We start from the raw sequence: 11,035 nt of genomic DNA on the forward strand, positions 1-11,035 counted from the left end.
GTTGATTTTGAAGTATGAATATGTGGAAATGTAAATAAGAGTTAGGGTGAAATAATACAAGATCCCACCTTTATGGGATTTTGTTGGCCACTCGATGTTCTCGTCAGAGGTGTAAAATAATGTGCATGTGACACTCAACCAACATTATACTTTTATGGTGCATTTTTTGTCATTTTGGAGCTTGACGGCTTTAATTATATGGAAAAGAGCAGCAATTACATTCTTCAGAATAACTCCATTTTTTGTTTTATAGAAAAATGTCAGTCATACATGTTCGGGTGCAAAAACTATGACAGATTTTTCATTTCTGAGTGAATTATTCCCTAAAAATGATGCTTCAAGGTGGGAAAAATCCGATTTCCTTGTTGTGAGGATGCGTTTCATATGATATTTTCAGGATATTCTTCTTCATACATGGAAAAGCATGTGCCAAAAGCTTAATGCACATTGTCACCATATCCTTGTGTGTTTTCTCGTGTGTAACTGCTGTGCTTTCAGTAGAAAGACTCTGTGTCACTGACGGTTTTAAATGTCACATGAGAAGCTGCTAATTAATATGGCATTTGAACAACAAAAAAAAATGATGAAGACACTGATGTATAAATGATAAAACCAGAAATGTTGATGCCTTGAAGGTGGATAAAGAGGAAACAACACTGTTAACCACTTATTGATATTTATTTCTGTCTAGTAGATGTAGCTTTTTGTGTTATTGATATTAAGGTTATCCAGTACAATGAATGGTGAGCGTGCAGTGCTTCAAAACACTTGTCATCCAAATGAAATACACATTAATCACTGAAGAACGTTGTAATTCATGTTCGCATCACTGCAGCCATTGTAAAATTATTGTCGATTTCTGTGTCTGGTTGGAGATGGTATCTCTTATCATGACTGAAGTGCATTTGGTCTTCTCTAGACTTTGTTTGGACATTATTAAAAAGTGGTCGTGTGTTTTCCTATTTAGCGAGAGGAGATACTATACCAAGGACTTATTATTAAAACCAGTCAAAAATATCGCGAAATTGGATGTTTTCCAGTTTAAAGCATAATTTTGTGATATAGTTTAGATCAGAAGTTTGCAGAAACTAACTAACAGAGTTAATCGTCCAAACGAGTGAGATGATTCTGTTGTATTATATCTGCATGTGGTCTGTGATTGTTAGCTAGCTAACTTGTTTTCTTTTTCTTTTCTTTTTTAAAGCAAGAAAGTAATGAAAAAGAGCAGAAGCCGCTTCTTTGTATTTTTGTTTGTTTGTTCAGTTTGTCCTAATTTTCTTTGTTAATGTCCTTAAATGTCAAATTTTTCTATGAATGTGTTTTAATTTATTTGTAGTTTGCCAAAATGAAGATTTTGAAGCATGTTGCAGGCATTGTCACTGATGATAAAAAGAGAAAGAAAAATAAATGAAAAAAAAATCTAATATATGTACCTGAATTGAAAGGAGTCTGGTATATGTAGTGATCTCAGGCTTTCATGGGGTGAAAGGTCAAACTAAGACAATGTGTCATGCCAGGATGTGGTCAGATCAAAACCAAACAGGAATGTGCAATAAAGGCTGTAGGCTGATTCCACCCTGGAGCAACTTTGTGTTTGTCTTTCTTGCTCTCTCTAGGCTCTCTGCAGTCACTGAGGTTTGGAACATGCGGTTTTGTTCAGCCCACTGGGTTCGAGGATATCAGATCACCTGTTACAGTGAAAGATTACACCATCCTTCTCACCAGAACCCCATCAATGCAGTGTGCACTAGTCTAAATTCCCCTCAATAAGACCAAATGCACATTTCCAGAATTTATCTCACTTGTTGTCACAGTAATTATGATACAGTATAACAACTGTTTATTTATTTATTTAAAAATAGAAAAAATAATGAGTTGCTATGGGTCCTGCACAGTGATATGTGCAACTGTTACTATATCCTGGGTTTTAACATGGCTAAATCAATGTAGTGACCAATCAGAAACCAGGACAAGAGCTATAAGTTTTAGAATGGTACTCATAGTATTATATTATACAGACATATGTTATAAATAATATTCATTGTTGTCATATATAAAATATAATTTAAATATATAGCATCTGAGTGTAGTGAGAATGACATTTTTTGCTTTAGAGAAAATTATAAATGGTTGTAATGTTCAGGGCAAGCTGTTTCAATGTATGTCTCTTTAAATGGTAATGCGCTACTCACTTTATATATTGCATGCCTAAACACATGAAATTGCCTGAATTCACCTTAAATTATTGCAGACTGCAGGTTGGAGCCTCTCTAAGCCATTTAAGAAGCGGCGTCATATATATTACACCAAAAAAATAAATTCTTAATTCTCATCATGCAGATGCAAATCTCTTATATTTTATATTCTTATGATTTTCACATTAATACTATATGGTATTTATTTATTTATTTTGGTGTAATATATATGACAAACGCTTCTTAAATGGCTTAGAGAGGCTCCTGCAATCTGCAATAATTTAAGGTGAATTCAGGCAATTTCATGTGTTTAGACATGCAATATTTAAAGTGAGTGAGTAGCGTATTACCATTTAAAGAGACATTCTCTGAAATGGCTCGCTGTGAACAGAGCTGTTTTAGACAAGGTTAAGGGTGTTGTTGTACATGACCATTGAGGAATTTTAACCAAAGTATGTTACAGACATTTCATGAAGACCCTACATCATATAAACTTGTGGAAAATGGTCATCCGATGTCCCCTTTAAATATGTTTTTCTATAGAGTAGTTTGTAGCTCAACTAAATACTTTGCATAAAGCTTCCCAGCATTGAGAATTCTTTATCCCCATGTGTCTATGTTCAAGATAAACATAGATAAAAAGCCTTACTGCATACTGCTATACCGATCAAAGGCTAAAACGGCTTACTTTGAATAAGAACAGATAATCAATATGATAGAGAACATCTTAACAATATAAGAAAGAGACCATTTCATCTGCAGCATTAAACGCCCCCTGGTCTACTCCCAGACTGCAGTGTCTACCAGACTAGATAGCGAAATTCACTTTAAAAATGCAGTAAACAAACATTGCTGGACAGCAAACAGCAGATAGGTAGCAGACAATACAGCTCTGGCCTTATTTTCCAGCCCTCTGAAGGTTACTTCTTCAAAGAGCAGACAAAATAACAACAACAAACCCCAGCTGGCTCAGATAAAGGAGCGGGTGCATTTCCATTTGAATGCTGCTGGGTGGAGCTAATTTGGTTTGCAGTGTTGCTGCACATCTCAAAAGACGGTCCCAATTCTGATTTCCTCCTGACCTTTCGGCCATGACATCTGTGCCACGGCTGGAGAGGAGTTATGAGCAACACGGCGTGTTTCAAATCACACTACTCTTTAATACATATTCATATTAGGCCTTCATAAAACTCCAGAAACCGAGCAAAAGATCTTTGCAACCCCCACCGAGTAATCACTGCTCATAGCAAAGACATAAGATAAATTATTAATGGAAAAGGCATTCATACATTTAATCAAATGTAATCAAACCAACTCAAATCAAAGAACTTTATCTAGTAAAAGTGATGCTGTTGGATGAAGCGGTCTTTTGCACTGCAGCGGCCTATGCAATAGTGTCCATGTAAATCTAAAATCTTTAAGGAATGGTCCAGGTTCAGCACAATTAAACTCTACTGACAGTACAGTTTGATGTGATAGATATTGTTAATCCAACCAAGACCTTGCTCAGTTTACATGCAGTTTTCTCCTAACTTTAGACTAAAGCAATAATTCAGCTTTTGAAAATGACATGCAAACACCTTAAGTCACCTAGAGTTAATTGCTGTTGGCAATTAACAGCAATTAAGTTAATTGTAAATAAGTATTATGTAACAATTAATTATCACAATACATTCCATTCTGATTTTCTGATTATTTAGTTTTTTGTCCAAAGAAGCTTGATATGCAGTCTTGTTAATTATGTAAAGTGATATCTTTTGCTCTGTTGTTACCAACCAGCAGCCACAAGTAGGAACTGAATGTGCATTTTGTCATTGTCTTAACCTGACCTCTATCCTACACAATATCAAGCTGTGTGGTTGTGTAAGACTGCAGAGAGGGAGAGAGATCGACAGCAGGGCCGTGATGAAGAGTGCTAATGTCACCATGCACTGCAGCGAGAGGAGAGGAGACACGATGAGAGGAGAGGACAGGAGAGGAGAAGAGAAGAGAGGAGAGGAGAGGAGAGGAGAGAAGAGGAGAGGACAGGAGACGAGAGGAGAGGAGAGAAGAGGAGAGGACAGGAGACAAGACGAGAGAAGAGGAGAGGACAGGAGACGAGACGAGATGAGACGAGACATGACGAGAGGAGAGGAAAGGAGAGGACAGGACAGGAGACAAGACGAGATGAGAGGAGTTAGGAGACGAGACGAGAGGACAGGAGAGTAGAGGACAGGACAGGAAACGAGATGAGACGAGAGGAGAAAATAGTAGAGGACAGGAGACAAGAGGAGAGTAGAGGACAGGACAGGATGAGAGGACAGGAGACGAGAGGAGAGGACAGGAGATGAGACTAGACGAGAGGACAGGAGACAAGTGGACAGGAGACGAGACAAGACGAGAGGAGTTAGGAGACGAGATGAGAGGACAGGAGAGGAGAGGACAGGACAGGAAATGAGATGAGACGAGAGGACAGGAGAGGAGAGGACAGGAGACGAGACGAGAGGACAGAAGACGAGATGAGACATGATGAGAGGAGAGGACAGGAGACTAGACGAGAGGAGAGGACATTAGATGAGACAAGACAAGACGAGAGGAGTTAGGAGATGAGACGAGAGGACAGGAAACGAGAGGAGAGGACAGGACAGGAAACAAGATGAGATGAGAGGACAGGAGAGGAGAGGACAGGAGACGAGAGGACAGGAGACGAGATGAGACGAGACATGATGAGAGGAGAGGACAGGAGACGAGAGGAGAGAACATTAGACGAGACAAGACAAGACGAGTTAGGAGATGAGACGAGAGGACAGGAGACGAGAGGACAGGACAGGACAGGACAGGAAACAAGATGAGACGAGAGGACAGGAGACGAGAGGAGAGGACGAGAGGAGAGGACAGGAGACGAGATGAGACTAGACGAGAGGACAGGACAGGAAACAAGATGAGACGAGAGGACAGGAGAGGATAGTAGAGGACAGGAGACGAGAGGACGAGACAAGAGGACAGGAGATGAGATGAGACGAGAGGACAGGAGAAGAGAGGGGATGAGAGAAGAGAAGAGGACAGGAGAAGAGAGGAGAGGAGAATAGAAGAGAGAACAGGAGACGAGAGGACAGAAGATGAGATGAGAGGAGACGAAAGGACAGGAGAGGAGAGGACAGAAGAGGAGATGAGAGGACAGAATACAAGATGAGAGGTGTTAGGAGACGAGACGAGAGGACAGGAGACAAGAGGAGAGGACAGGACAGGAAACAAGATGAGACAAGAGGACAGGAGACGAGAGGACAGGAGACAAGAGGAGAGAACAGGACAGGAAACAAGATGAGACGAGATGACAGGAGACGAGACAAGACGAGAGGAGTTAGGAGACGAGATGAGAGGACAGGAGATGAGAGGAGAGGACAGGACTGGAAAGGAGATGAGATGAGAGGACAGGACACAAGAGGAGAGGACAGGACAGGAAACGAGATGAGATGAGAGGACAGGAGAGGAGACGAGAGGAGACAAGAGGAGACGAAAGGAGAGGACAGGAAACAAGATGAGACGAGAGGACAGGAGCGGAGAGGAGACGAGAGGACAGAAGAGGAGAGTAGAGGACAGGAGACGAGACAAGAAGAGATGAGAGGACAGGACAGGAAACAAGATGAGATGAGAGGACAGGAAACGAGATGAGATGAGAGGACAGGCGAGGAGAGGACAGGACAGGATGAGATGAGAGAACAGGAGATGAGAAGAGAGGACAGGAGACGAGAGGAGAGGGAAGGAGATGAGACGAGATGAGATGAGAGGAGAGGAAAGGAGACTAGACGAGAGGAGAGGAGAGGACAGGAGATAAGAGGAGAGGACATGAGACGAGAGGAGAAGACAGGAGACTAGAGGTGAGGAGAGGACAGGAAAGGAGAGGAGAGTAGAAAAGAGAAGAGGAGATGAGAGGACAGGAGAGGAGACGAGAGGAGACGAAAGGACCGGAGATGAGAGGAGAGAAGAGGAGATGAGACAAGACAAGACAAGATGACAGGAGACGAGAGGAGAGGAGACAAGAGGAAAGGACAGGAGAGGAAATGAGACGAAACTAAACGAGATGAGACGAGAGGAGAGGAGACTCTAGCTGTATGTTGGCCGTGGAGACGCGTGTCTAAACCTGCGCACTCATGTCAGACTGCGGTTGGTGTCTTATGTAAGTCTCTCTCTCTTCTTTACCTTTTCCCCCCAGTGTTCTCGATGAGACAGCAATCTAGCAACATTGTGAATATTTCAAGACATTATCGGCCGTGTAGCAGATTGTGGTGTACTATAAATATTTTATGGCACAGTGTATGTGGGGAAAATTTATTTTTAGAGCCTTTTTGAAAGCTCAGTTGGAAATTGTGAACTTACTGTACTGGTATCTATGTTAATCAGAAAGTCTTTGTGATTTATAAGGGAAAATGGGAGATTACAGCTATTTAATTTAAAAACCCTTTATTAACATAAAAGTGATAATCAATTTGTACTTTTTTTGTACAAAATAAATAAAAATCTGTCATCATTAATTTACAATTATGTCGCTCCAAAATACCAAAAGAAGATATTTATCCCAATGTCTAAGATGTTCTTCTCCAAAGAAAAACAATAAGGGACATTGGACTTTCTTCTAAATTTGTACTTCTTTTTTTGCTTCACAGTTACACAAATTTGGAATAACACGAGGGTAAATAACTGATGACAGAATTTTCACCTTTTTTTGATAGATGAACTATCATTTTAAAAGAGCCTAATTTGCAAATGATCAGACTTTTGAATATATTTTTTTATTCAATAACCTCTTTAACTTAGTTTTGCCAAATATTTCACATTTCAAATCTGGATGAATTGAAAGAGAAAACATCAAAATATATATTTTTTTACATCAAATTTTCTGATATGTATTAAAACATTTTTATCATAAAAAAAAACATGAAAAAAGGTAATTGTGACTTTGTATTGAACAATTTAGACATTTTTCTTGCAATCATAATTTTTCTAATGTAAAAAAGCCAATAAATAAATACATAAGGCACTGGCAATTGGCAATATTTGTTTTTATGTTTTTCAACGAGGTCTCTGCTAACAAAGGCTGCATTTATTCAGTAAAAACAAACAAATAAAATGAATTTGTTACCAGACATGCAAACCCATCATGCAGACATTATAAACCCCCATGCAAAGAGAAAGTCAGTTTGAGATTTGCCTGAAACCGAACTCCACACATAGAAAAAAACATAGCAAGCCTCCGTCATTTATCATCTTTGTGTACAACGGAGGAATTCTCTGTAGCCCCCAATCCACTTTACTCTTTTTGAAAAAGATCCCTTCACCAAGGCCCCTTGAATATCACCAATATCTGTGAAAATGATCCTCTCCTCGTTTCTCTTATATGGCTTTGATGCCACCACTGGAGTTTGACAAAGGGGTGATCGGTCTGGGGAGACTGAAGGTTTGAGGGGTTGTGAAGCTCCTCGTCTCCCCCCAACCTGTTAGTCCTCTGTTACTAGGCAACACCTGCTGACATGTGCTAAATAAAGACTAGCACCAGGCGAGCCGCCTGGCAGCGATGTAAGGTCTTCTAGAGACACAAAAGCACACAGCTCCTGCTTTCTTACAACTTCCAACATTCACCGCACAGTTCTTGATATTACAGATTAACAGCCAAAAACACATGCTCTAGTTCCTGAGGAAAAATACACACCCAAATAAATCAATGTCATTTTACCATATATAATGTATATGTATATACACACACACACACACACACACACACACAGGCAGACATTTTATGTATTTGAAAGAAGTCTCTTATGTTCACCATTGCTGAATTTATTTCATCAGCAACATAGTAACAAACAGTAATATTGTGAAATATCATTACAATTTAAAATAGCTGTTATCTATTTTAATATATTTTAAAATGTAATTTATTCCTGTGATGCAAAACTGAATTTTCAGCATCATTACTCCAGTCTTCAGTGTCACATGATCCTTCAGAAATCATTCTACTTTGGTGATTTGTTGCTTAATTACTAATAATGCTTCTTATGTTAAAAACAATTTTTGCTGATTAATATTTTTAATTTTGATGAACAAAGTTCAACACTTTAAAAAGAACTCTTTTGTATCATTAAAAGTGTCATTACTGTCATTCATCAACCTTAATGAAAAAAAAATATATATTAATTTCTATAAAATTAAATGTCTTACCCTAAACTTGCAAGTTTCCCCAAAAATATTAAGTAGCAGTTCTCAACATTGATACTAATACATTTTTCTTGAGCAGCAAATCAGCATATTCAGCTTTAATCAAATACAAAACAGCTATTTATTATATATATATGTGCATATATGAATGTTACATTCGGGGTCATATGTTTGTTGGTGTTTGAACAGGTGTGACTGTTTAAATAAGAGCATTAGACTAGCTGCACTATCTGGGGGGTGGGTGGGGGGGGGGTGAAGGAGAGACAACTGCTAAATGACTGAAGACATGGAGGAATAATCTCTCTAATCCTCACAGAAAACACAAACTCATGCACTTGGGCTCTCCTTCCATGGCTGGAAGTCATTGCATAACACTTTCATTACATAATCCCAAATGTACATTGATGTCAGAGGTTTATCTTTAGCGCTTTTTAGCATGAGGCATCCTTGAGTATCCCATCTTTCAGCAGCAGCAGCATCATAAGAAGGGTGGCTCGAGTGATGCTTCACCTTCTTCCCGTCATACAAGGTTTGTTTTGAATTTAAAATAAAAGCATGAATAAACCAAGAGTGAACATGGGGGCATTCAGTTCGGGAAATAGAGACACACTGAAAGCTGGAGAATATATTGTTAAATCACTTTGTCTAGGGCTGCTGTTTTAAAGATTTCCAGGTCCAAACTGGCCAGTGATGGAACAGTGAACCGGACCGAACTGCTCTCGATGGTTGATCTGCAGGACTATCAGTGATGTCAAGGTCGGCACTGTAAAACCATTTTAAGCCAGTAAACTTTTTTTCTCCACCCATAATGTCTTCTCAAGAAACAATAAGAAGAAAAGTGGACTTTGGCAGCCATATTGCCAGGGTAATGCAACACACTTTCATGGCAATTCAGCAAATCAAATTGTTTCGTTACTTCAAGGACCCTGAGCACAACTGGCACAGGATGTTACAAAGCCAAGGTTAAAGTATCCGGCTTAAAAGCAGTAAGGCAATGTCCACTCACAAAGCTCTTCTGTTTATTTGCATGCCAGCTCACTCTGAGGGCTACGTCAGATGTGTTGTGCTGTGGCATTCACTGCATGTAGCTGGTTGTGTCACTGTGGTTAATTACGTTCAGAGCTCTCTGCAGTGACCATAGTAACAATCTCCATGGTCTGTAGACTCACAGCCTGTCTCTAGAACAAACCAACACGAGAAAAGAGAGAGAGGGGTGAGTCTGTCAGTCAAAGCAGGAGATGAGATAGAGAGAAAGAACACTGACCGATAAACAGGAAGTGAGATGGACGGCTGCAGGAAACATTATAACCCTGAGCTAATGAAGGGAGATAAACCAAACAACCAACATTCAACCCAAGACAGACAAAAATAATTAAAGTCTAAAAAAAGGGGCAAGATAGTAATCATGTGCCTTTTGGCAACCAAGATGGCTGTTTAAGCAGGTCTGGTCAAACTCTGGCCCTTGAGTTCTGCTCCAAACCTGATCAGACTCACCTGCCTGTAGTTTTCTGGTAATCCTGAAGACCTTGATTAGCTTGTGTGGGTGTGTTTGTTTAGAGATGGAACTAAACTCTATAGGGCTTTGTACGAAATCACCTCCTATACCCTTAAATAGGGCACTATCCCACAACGCACTGCAGTATCGAGCATACAACCAATGTACATTCAACGGATAGAAAATACCCATAATGCACTGTCAGGCTCATTCAAGAATTCCCACGTCTCACCTGAATCATCCATCCAAACATCTCCCCATGTGGGTACAGTGTAATATCTTACAGGTGTAAACTTCTTTTTAATGTATTGTTAAATTGTTTAATTGAGGTGTATAAAGAAGTTCAAAATATTTTCATTACTACTGGAGCAGTAGTTCACTACAAACTGGCGGCAGTTTGTTTAGTTTTGTAATGATTATAGACAGGAAGCACAAACTATGCAATAGCGGCAACCCTTAGTTCATTCAGTCTTTCAACTGGACTATATTAGTGGACTAATGTAGGGAATAGTGAACGAGGGTATGGGGGTAATTTCAAACAGAATAAAAAAGTTAAATTCTAAATTCTTGGGAAGGCGTGTTTGATTAAATCTTTGCAGGACACTAGCCCCTGGCCTGTTGGCTGAACATCTATGTGCATGACACGCAAAATGTGAAACAATTTGGTAGTTTCAAAGTCATCATATGAATGGTTGAATTCTACAGAAGAAAGCGGTCATGTTCCTAACTGACAATGATGACTTATCGAGATGAACTAAACCAGGGGTGTCCAGTCCTGCTCCCGGAGGGACACGGTCCTGTAGTTTAGCTCCAACCCTACTAAAACACACCTGAGCCAGTAAATCAAAAACTCACTATACATACTAGAAAGAGACTTCCAGATCAGTACAGGACATTACTGTACATTACTACAGTAGATTATTCATGTTATCATAGTCATGCGTCACATGACTACATTTATAAATCCTCTTATGTGGCCTCACGGGGGAAGTGTTCATCAGATGCACATTTCATAATCTCAGGCAGAACAAAAAAAACTAACAAACTACAAATTCTAACTTTTATGCGCACTTTCTCCCAGTTTATTCTTTCCATGTTTACAGTTTTAGGAATATTCGGATGCAAGGGCATGAGCTGAGTTTGAGTCTAGTCA

Source organism: Carassius carassius, chromosome 25 (genome assembly GCF_963082965.1).
Source record: "Carassius carassius chromosome 25, fCarCar2.1, whole genome shotgun sequence".
Taxonomy (NCBI): domain Eukaryota; kingdom Metazoa; phylum Chordata; class Actinopteri; order Cypriniformes; family Cyprinidae; genus Carassius; species Carassius carassius.